General features: G+C 35.5%; 1 long non-coding RNA gene across 2 annotated transcripts; it reads left to right on the top strand.

The window, feature by feature from the left end:
* Positions 1 to 376: 376 nt before the first annotated feature.
* LOC126949256 (uncharacterized) lies at positions 377 to 7147 on the top strand. 2 transcript variants are annotated; one of them, XR_007723639.1, is made up of 4 exons: positions 377 to 1183; positions 3105 to 3486; positions 4251 to 4328; positions 6258 to 7147. It is a non-coding gene; the product is annotated as an uncharacterized LOC126949256 (long non-coding RNA). The 2 variants fall into 2 exon arrangements; XR_007723638.1 differs by having other exon boundaries at positions 379 to 641.
* Positions 7148 to 8754: the final 1607 nt, after the last annotated feature.

The raw sequence follows: 8754 nt of genomic DNA, 5'->3' as shown, positions 1-8754 counted from the left end.
TTTTTTTTTCTTATGGATAAGAAAATCAACGCAGTGAAGACTAATAACTAGCATGGCTTCCATGTTGGGACAGTAACATACCATGGCTGAATGAAGACCATACACACTGCCTATAGAAGGCAGCCCCTACTCAGCTTAGCCATATTTTCTCAAGAATAATTATAGGTCTAGTGGATCTAGATCTTATTATATTTTTGAGAAAAGCTAGAAATGTGGATTTTTATATCAAATGCATCTGTTTTTAGTGTTGGTGCAATTTCTAAAAATAAACAAAACTGTATGGGCCAAATAAAATATATATGCGAGCTGAATTTGGCTAGTGGATTACTAGTTTGTGAACTCTTATTTATAAAGATCTGCCTCTGAGAATTAGTGTTTCCTTCTTGAGCAGGCAGCATGTGGATCTGTGTGTATGTGCTTCTATGTATGTGATTTAGCAATTAACCAGTAAAAACGCCCCCTTCAAAAGACGCATATTGATGAAATCATTTGTGACCTCACAGGAATCACAAACGATGTTCCTATGACACCCTAGATTGTTCTGTTACACAAGGAATACCAAAGTCCACCCTGAGCTTTTCCTCTGGGAACAGATTCCAGATTATTCTAGACTTAGGACATGGAGATATATCTTGCTAGAGGTAGGAAGATGATAAAATCAGTTTCTGTAGGTAGAGAATAATGTGTCCTAAAATGTAGGTAGAGATAAGTTTGACAGTGGTTTAGACAAGAAGGGCCTCTGCTAATGGTGGAGAGATCAAGGAAGAAAAGAGCAATGTTAAAATTGCTATACCCACAGGTCATGCTCAAGCAAACTCGAACCATGAGCACATTTCTCTTAAACAAGGAACACTTAGAATACAAATAAAAATTTCCCACAAATTTCAAATTTTAAAATAGTTTCCCAAGATTTCAGTGGTATCGTATATACGCCCACATAAATTTTGGATTACAATTCCCACAAATGTAAGATGAAAGAGGACCTGCCCTCCATTCTGTCTACTCCCTCTCTGCAAAGGCCATTTTGAAGGTCTCAGTTGTACTGAAAGGGGTCTGCCACCCGTAACCTCCCTGGTGTACCAGCAACAAGTGTTCAGTGGACCATGGAAACACAAAGAATGATGGAGGAGAGAAAATGCCATGCAGAAGAGAGAGTCAAGATGAAGATGTGGGAGAGGAGCAGGTATAAACCCCTTCTTATACCAAATAGATTAGGGGGAAGTGACCAGAAAAGGGATGCTAACCATGCACTTAGGGTACAGCCATATAATGAGATAGAAGAGTCTCAGCTGGGACTAGAATAATTTTCTATCACTTATTTCTCTACTAAAATTTTAAAACTCTAAATTTATAAAACAGATATGAAAGAAAAGTATAAATGTAAGTACTACTTTTCATGCAATGCAAATTACTTTCCCATTCACTACTCTGAAACTTACAAGCAAAACTAATATGTTTGCAGAGTTGAATCTTTTCTGAGCTATTTTTTTTTTTTTTTTTTTGGAGTAAACCTTAGAGTGAAGATGAAAGACATGTAAAGAGACATGATTACCTTTACCACAAAATGAAAAACAATAAGGAATTATTGTACCTTCCAATTATTACAGCACTTTCCTTACTATTACCCCTTAGATATTCCTGACTACCCTGGGAATTAGAAGTGTGTAGATAATTAGTCCATTAAGAAACTGCATTAACAAAGAGTGCTTCCCAAGGTCACATGGCTGGATAAGCTAAGACCCAAACTTTCATTCTTATGAATCCAATTACATAGCTTTGTTAATTGTGCCTATATTTCTGGATTTTACTTTCCCATTTTCAAAACCTGAATTTTAGGATAAAGGTATCAATGAGAAAATATGAATTTATAATTAAACTTTGTACTCTGACTAGGCCAATATCTAAGAATTACCATCAGTGTAAGTATTGGTAGTATGTAGACCAACAGAATCTCAGTAATGTTCTTGGAGTTCTGAGAAGTAAGGGCATGCATATTTATTTTCTCTGCAGCTTTAATGCTAGAAAACATACATGCATTGTAGTAACTATTTCTCTTCTCCTCCTTATAGCACAAAGTAACAGATGGGTTATCTTAACTAAAGATGTCAGCACTTTATTGACCAAGTTTCTGCTAGATTCTATAATAGCAATATGTGAATTGTGATTTCTCCTTTCAGGGACTAAGAGGGCATGATTATTATTCAGGAAACCTGATTTGTTTATTTTTTCATTTTCCTATTCAAGTGTTAATTTCCATTTTTAAGATACTTGCAGTTTTCTCATTCTACATTGTAGTCCCATATAAGAAATATTTCCTTTCTGAATCATAATTCAATCCTCAGACTATTAGACCATACCACCTGCTAGAGGGTGACATGCATCTCATTAAAGATAGCTGCCATTATTAATGATCAAGCACAGTTCAATGAGTACAGTAAAACTTTAAACATAAGCATAAAGCAAAACACTAAAGATAAATTAGGGCTGTAACAAAACTCAGCTTCAATAAAGCATCTGGTGAAATATCTATATTCAGCTTCAGTCTAATACACTAGAAAATACTTGCTTCTGAGTATTAACTGTGAAAAGCCTACATAAAAAATATTCATACTTTAATCTGTCACTCATCCTGCAAGTAAACCTAAACCTAAATCTTGAAACATAACCTAAAAAACTTTGATGGAAACTATAAATAAAAATAAATTTACAGAATTTATGCTTTTTTTGTGGGGGACATTTTATGAATTGGTTATTATCTGCATTAGCATGGTACAAGAAATATATGTTTTAAATTATTTGATCCAAACTTCCTGTCTGCTTTCATACTGAATAAAATAACTAAAAGCATTTTCAAGATAATATTGTTCATAGTTTACAATTGTTTCTCCAAATGTGAGAAAGGGTCTGATTTACAGCATTATGCTCTTGTGTTTTCTTATCTTATTAAATGATGCAATTTTCTGCCTTTGTCACCAAAATAGCATCTGCTAGTCACAAAACTAGAAACACATCTTTTAATTAAATGCTTATTTTATTATCCCTAGGGACAATGAATTATAGAATTACTTTCTCAAGATTTACTGGTTCCTTTTCCTTTATCTCAGCCCCCAGTATAGATTCAGTGTGTCCTCTGAAGTAACAACCATCCCATCTGGCTGAGAAGTGATGGACACGGCTCCTTAGCCACACTGTACACTCAGTTCTTGGCACCTCTCTACCAGAAAGATATCGACAAATTGGATGGAATTCAGAGAACAGCAAGAAAAATGATTAAAGAGATGGAGGCAGTGACTTATGAGGAAAGATGAAAAGGACTAAATCTGTATAGCTTGGCAAAGCAACAACTGAGGTGGCGTATGAAAACTGTCTACAAGCATTTGAAAAATATAAATGCCAAAGGAAGAGAGGGAACTTTTTAGAATGGTCTGGGAAATAAGCAGAGCAAGAGGACAGAATTGAAGAAAGGAGAGAGATACGCTAAGTTGGGTAAGGAGTGGGGGGGGCGTTTTCTGATCAATTGTAAATTTTGATAAATAACAAAAGAAGCCTAGAGAGAAAGAGTTGCATTTCATGCTTTTAGGTTACAATCAGGGTTGACCTGCATTGAGAGAATGGCGAGAGAATAAATAGTATCTGTTTGTATGTAGACATATAATATTTGAGCTGTCTTTTTCAGTTTACCAAGTGCTTCTACATGCATTACACCATCAAATTTTCAAAGTGACTGTGTTTCATTATGAGTTCATTTTAAATAAGAAAAAGCTAAAGATTACTTCTAAAACACACACAAAAATATCTCTAACCCTGAGTTCATAACCCCTTTCTTCTTATTCTGGATTTTAAAATTTTAATACAATGTAAACTGTAATCACTCACAGTATGGATAATGATTTTAAGGCTATGTTTTAATTAGCAGTCCACCTCATTGTACCTGTTACCTTGTTGTTTCCTGGAGCAGATTAGACACAAACTGTAATCAGGGCAAAATTCTATAGATGACCCAATGAGAGAAATAATTCCTTCTTAAATTCTCTGGTTAAGTACTTTTTCTTGGGTGTTGTATTAAAATCATGCTGCCACTCCCCACCTGTTAACAGCAGCCCTAAGGTCATTCACTAACGCAAGATGTTGATACCCACTTAACATAATATAACACTCCTTGCAAGATATTTATCATATAACCTGAAACAAATTCTTAAGATAATGGAGCTCAAGTCTGCTGAGAGATGTCATTTGTGTTTTGTTGCCAGGTTCCGGGCTCCTGATCCCTTCACCCACCTGTCATTATGCTAAGTATTTAATAGAGATCTACATGGATAATAAACCAGGTATGAACACTGTTGTTTCTAACTAGAGTTTTAAGCCTAAATCTATAGAAGGTTTCTACTCATGATGAACTGTCCTGGAACACTTATGAGCTATAAAGATACCTTTGGCATAGCTAAGAAGCTAGACTACGCCAAGCATGGTGGCTCATGGCTGTAATCCCAGCACTTTGGGAGGCCGAGGTGGGCTCATCACCTGAGGTCAGGAGTTCAAGACCATTAATGTGTATATAAATCACTGGGGATCTTGTTAAAGTACAGTTTTACATACTAAACCTGGGTTAGAGCCTGAGAATCTGAACTTCTGAAACTTTTCCAGATGATGTTGATGAAGCTGGTACATGGACTGCATTTCAAATAGCAAGACCTGTAGGGTATTTTTATTCCAACTATATGACATAGCAGTGAAAAATGGCTACATACTAGCCACATACTATTTTTTTAAAGATTTAATTTTTAGGTTCACAGCAAAATTAAGAGGAAGATACACTGATTTCTTATATGGCCCCTCCCTCCACAAGGGCATAGTTCCCCCCATATCAATGGGCCCCACTAGAATGGTACATCTGTTACAATTGATGAACCTGCATTGACATATAATCACACAAAGTCCATAGTTTGCATTAGGGTTGACTCTTGGTTTTGTGTATTCTATGGGTTTTGAAAAATGACATATATGACATGTATATACTACAGCATTGTACAGAGGATTTTCACTGCCCTATAAATCCTCTGTGTTCTGCATATTCATGCTTCTTCCCAAACCCTTGACAACCACTGATCTTTTTACTGTTTCCATAGTTTTGCCTTTTCCAGAATGTCAATAGTCAGAATGATACAGCATATAGCTTTTTTCAGATTGGCTTCTTTCACTAGTAATATGCATTTAAGATTTCTCCATGCATTTTCATGGCTTGATAGCTCATTTCTTTTTAACATTGAATAATATTCCTTTGTATGTAACACAATTGATTTCTCCATTTACCAACTGAACATCTTGGTTGCTTCTAATGTTTGGCAATTATGAATGAAGCTGCTATAAACCTTTGTGTAGATATGCTTTTGTTTTTTATTCCTTTGGGTATATAGCAAAGAGTATAACTGATGGATAACATGTAAGATTATGTTTAGTTTTGTAAGAAAATACCAAACTGTCTTCCAAAATGGCTATATCATTTGGCATTCCCACTAACAGTAAATGAAAGTTCCTATTGTTTCACGTCCTCGCCAATATTTGGTATTACCTCTGTTGAGGATTTTAGGAATTCTAGTATATATGTAGTGGTATCTCATTGTTATTTTAATGTGCATTTCCTTGATGACATACTATGTGGAAATTTTCATATGCTTATTTGCCATATGTATATTTTCCTTGGTAAGGTGTCAGTTATTTGGCCCAGTTTAAAATCGAGTTTGTTTTCTTATTGTTGAATTTTAAGTGTTCTTTGCATAATTTTGATATAGTCCTTTATCAGATGTATCTTTTGCAAATATTTTTTCTCAGTCTGTGCCTTATGTTCTTATTCTCTTGAGCCAGATACTTTCCAGGAAAAAATTTACATTTGATTTAAATTATCCATTTCATATGGCATTAACAAAATGCATTTTGGTAATAAAGCTGACATATGTATTTGTAGTTTTATTTACATTGAGATTTTATAATATTTTACTCCATTTAATTCAAGTTACATTTTTATAAATGTGTTATTAAGTTCATGCCTTTACAATAATCCTATTTTGAAAAAAGTGCCCTGTGGAAGAAAGGCCAGAAGGGGCAATTTGCCATGACTCAAAAATGGCAAAGGCCTTACATGTAAACTATTAATGCTTTTACAAAGTGGGTTAATATAGAGTTTCTCTATTTATTTCTGATGAAAGCATTGATTTCTAAAATATAAACTTATATTAACATTTCTTTATTTTCTCATACAGAAGGCACCTCAAATAAAGGTGGGGGAAAAGATGAAAGAAAGGGCTTTGGCCTGTGCCTGTTTTGACCTCTGAGAGATACTTTTTGCAAGAAATTGTTACGTTTTGGCCCAAAGAGTGGTCGGTGTTTTATCCTTCTTTGTGGCGGCCAAAATGCAAACCAGGATGAAGAAACCATCAGTGGCAGTTTGGGGAGGCGCAGGAGGGACTATCTAGACTCAGTGAATCACCAAGGAAACATGAGGCCTATTTCTCTGTGAAGCTAAACTTCAAAAAACAAGCTAAGAGATACAAAGGGAAAAGTGTGACTGCTCTGACAGCAAAAACAAGCAAATATCTCCAGAGGGGATTAATCCTTCTGCTTCAAAGTAACTAAAACAAAGAAAGCTGAGCCAGCTTCACTGGAAACAACACCTGTCCATCAGACAAGGATGAGCTAATCAAAAGAAAACGCTGCCTATGTGCACCACTCATCAGCCTGGACAGCTAACACTAAGGAACACGTTTTCACTATAAAGATTCAGCTTTCGAAATCCAGTTCCCTCTTGTAGAGCCACAGGGTTAAAAGGGACCTTAGAGATCATCTGCATACAGGCCAAACCCTCAATGAATGCCAGTGTTTGCTTTATGTCCTTCTTGCCAGACTCTTTTCTGGCCTCTGTTCTGTCAGGATGTTTCCTGTTTCAGAAAACCGTTTTAATCCTTGAGTAGATTTAATTGCTGGAAAACAGTTCCTTAAATTTGGCCGCAAATTTAAGTGTAATTTATGAAGAAAGTTTTGGCCTTTGGAGACAAGTTTAATTTTACTTCCATGTGGAAAACCTTCAAATAAAATGATGACTATTGTGTACTCACGAACTAGCTCTTCTTCTCCCAGCTTAATCAGGTCCTATGGTGGTGTACAAATGTTTCTACCACCTGATTACCATCTAGTTTTCAATGACTCTTTGAAAATATATTGGCTAACTCTAAATACAAGACTCCAGATGTTATCTAATCAGTACAGAGTACATTTGGATTTTTACCTCCGACCATCTGGAGGCTATATTTCTATTAACTCAAGTATAAGATCTCTTTGCTTTCTGTCATAAATTGTGCCAACGATCAATGCTTGTTTTTACATAAACTGCAATTAAGTTCCATTTCCCCCAACCTGTCTTGTGCAATGGATGTTTTCATCTAAGTGTGGGACTTCACATTTATTCCCATTGATTTTCAGCTTGTTACCTTTAGCTCACTTTTTAAGCTGACAGTCTTGAATTTTTATTTTGTTATTCAGAGTATCTGATATCCCTCACAAATTAGACTTTTGAAAATTTGACAAGCAGGCCCTGTGCTTTGTTATCCAAGTCACCGCTAAAAATACCAAATAGAACAGAGCCCAAAACAGAAATACATGGCTTGAAAGAGACTTTCAGTATATGCCATCAGCTCAATACAGATATGCTTAAATGATCCATCTTCTCTTTTTTTCATTCTTCCATTTACAGACTTTATGCAAGGCTCTTATATTTGGAAGAACATACCAGCCCTACAAAAACCCTTGCTTTGACTATTGGTTTCTTATCTCTTCTTCCAGCTTTCTTCTTCCTAGTGATAAGATAAGACTCAAAACTCAAGATAATACTCAAATAAGTTAAAACTCAAGACTAAATGGGACTTGCTCTAAACCCCAAAGTCTTAAGGATGACACTGTACTGCTACTTAGCACATAGAAGATTCCACTGTACATGCAAGGTCAGATTAAAGTTAAGTGACTCACACTTTGACAATTTAAACAATAAGTCGAGACTAGCTACTGCAGAGAGAAACACTCTTTATGGATAAATTAATAGGTGTGTTCCTTAGCTAAAGTAAAAAGAAAATAAAATAAAATTTAGAGAGTTGGTAACTTTACTTCAAGGGCCAATGTGATATCACAATAAGTCAGCAGTTTAGTCTTTCAGTCTGCCCACAGAGTTAGATTTTGTTGAAGGCAAAATGCTCAGCATGGTAACTAATCAGCACACTCTCTCCAAACATCCCCTGCCTTTATTTTCAGTTGCTTGTTACTTCAATTTACACCGATTTATCCTCCCTCACAACTCAACCCACAACTTTCTCATTGCCTGACCTGAGGCATGGATAGCAATTTTCAGTGTAATCAGCCAGAGGATGTAATCAGTGCAATTAACAGAAGGATTGGGAATACTACATGAAGCCTAAATTAAAATCCCACTAAAATTACTGTACTGTATCTGTAAATACTCACACTAAACAAATATTTCTTGGGATAAGTTTCTGGCAGTAGGATAAATAATTTCAATGTAAAACTTCTGAAGGAGTTCAGATCCCATAACAACCCCCAATTCACTGCTTTAGTATACTTTATTGAGCACGTTCAGTATGCCTATTCTTAGGATGAAACAAAAGTGAAATAGGAGGTGATACCCTTTCCTCGAGGAAGTTTGCTGTGTTGAAGAAATAAGTCTTAAAATCATAAGAAGATTCCTAAAACAGT

The sequence above is a fragment of the Macaca thibetana genome, chromosome 2 (genome assembly GCF_024542745.1).
Source record: "Macaca thibetana thibetana isolate TM-01 chromosome 2, ASM2454274v1, whole genome shotgun sequence".
NCBI classification, from domain to species: Eukaryota; Metazoa; Chordata; class Mammalia; order Primates; family Cercopithecidae; genus Macaca; species Macaca thibetana.
The sequence above is the reverse complement of the archived record's forward strand: the minus strand, read 5'-3'. Positions and strand labels throughout refer to the sequence as shown.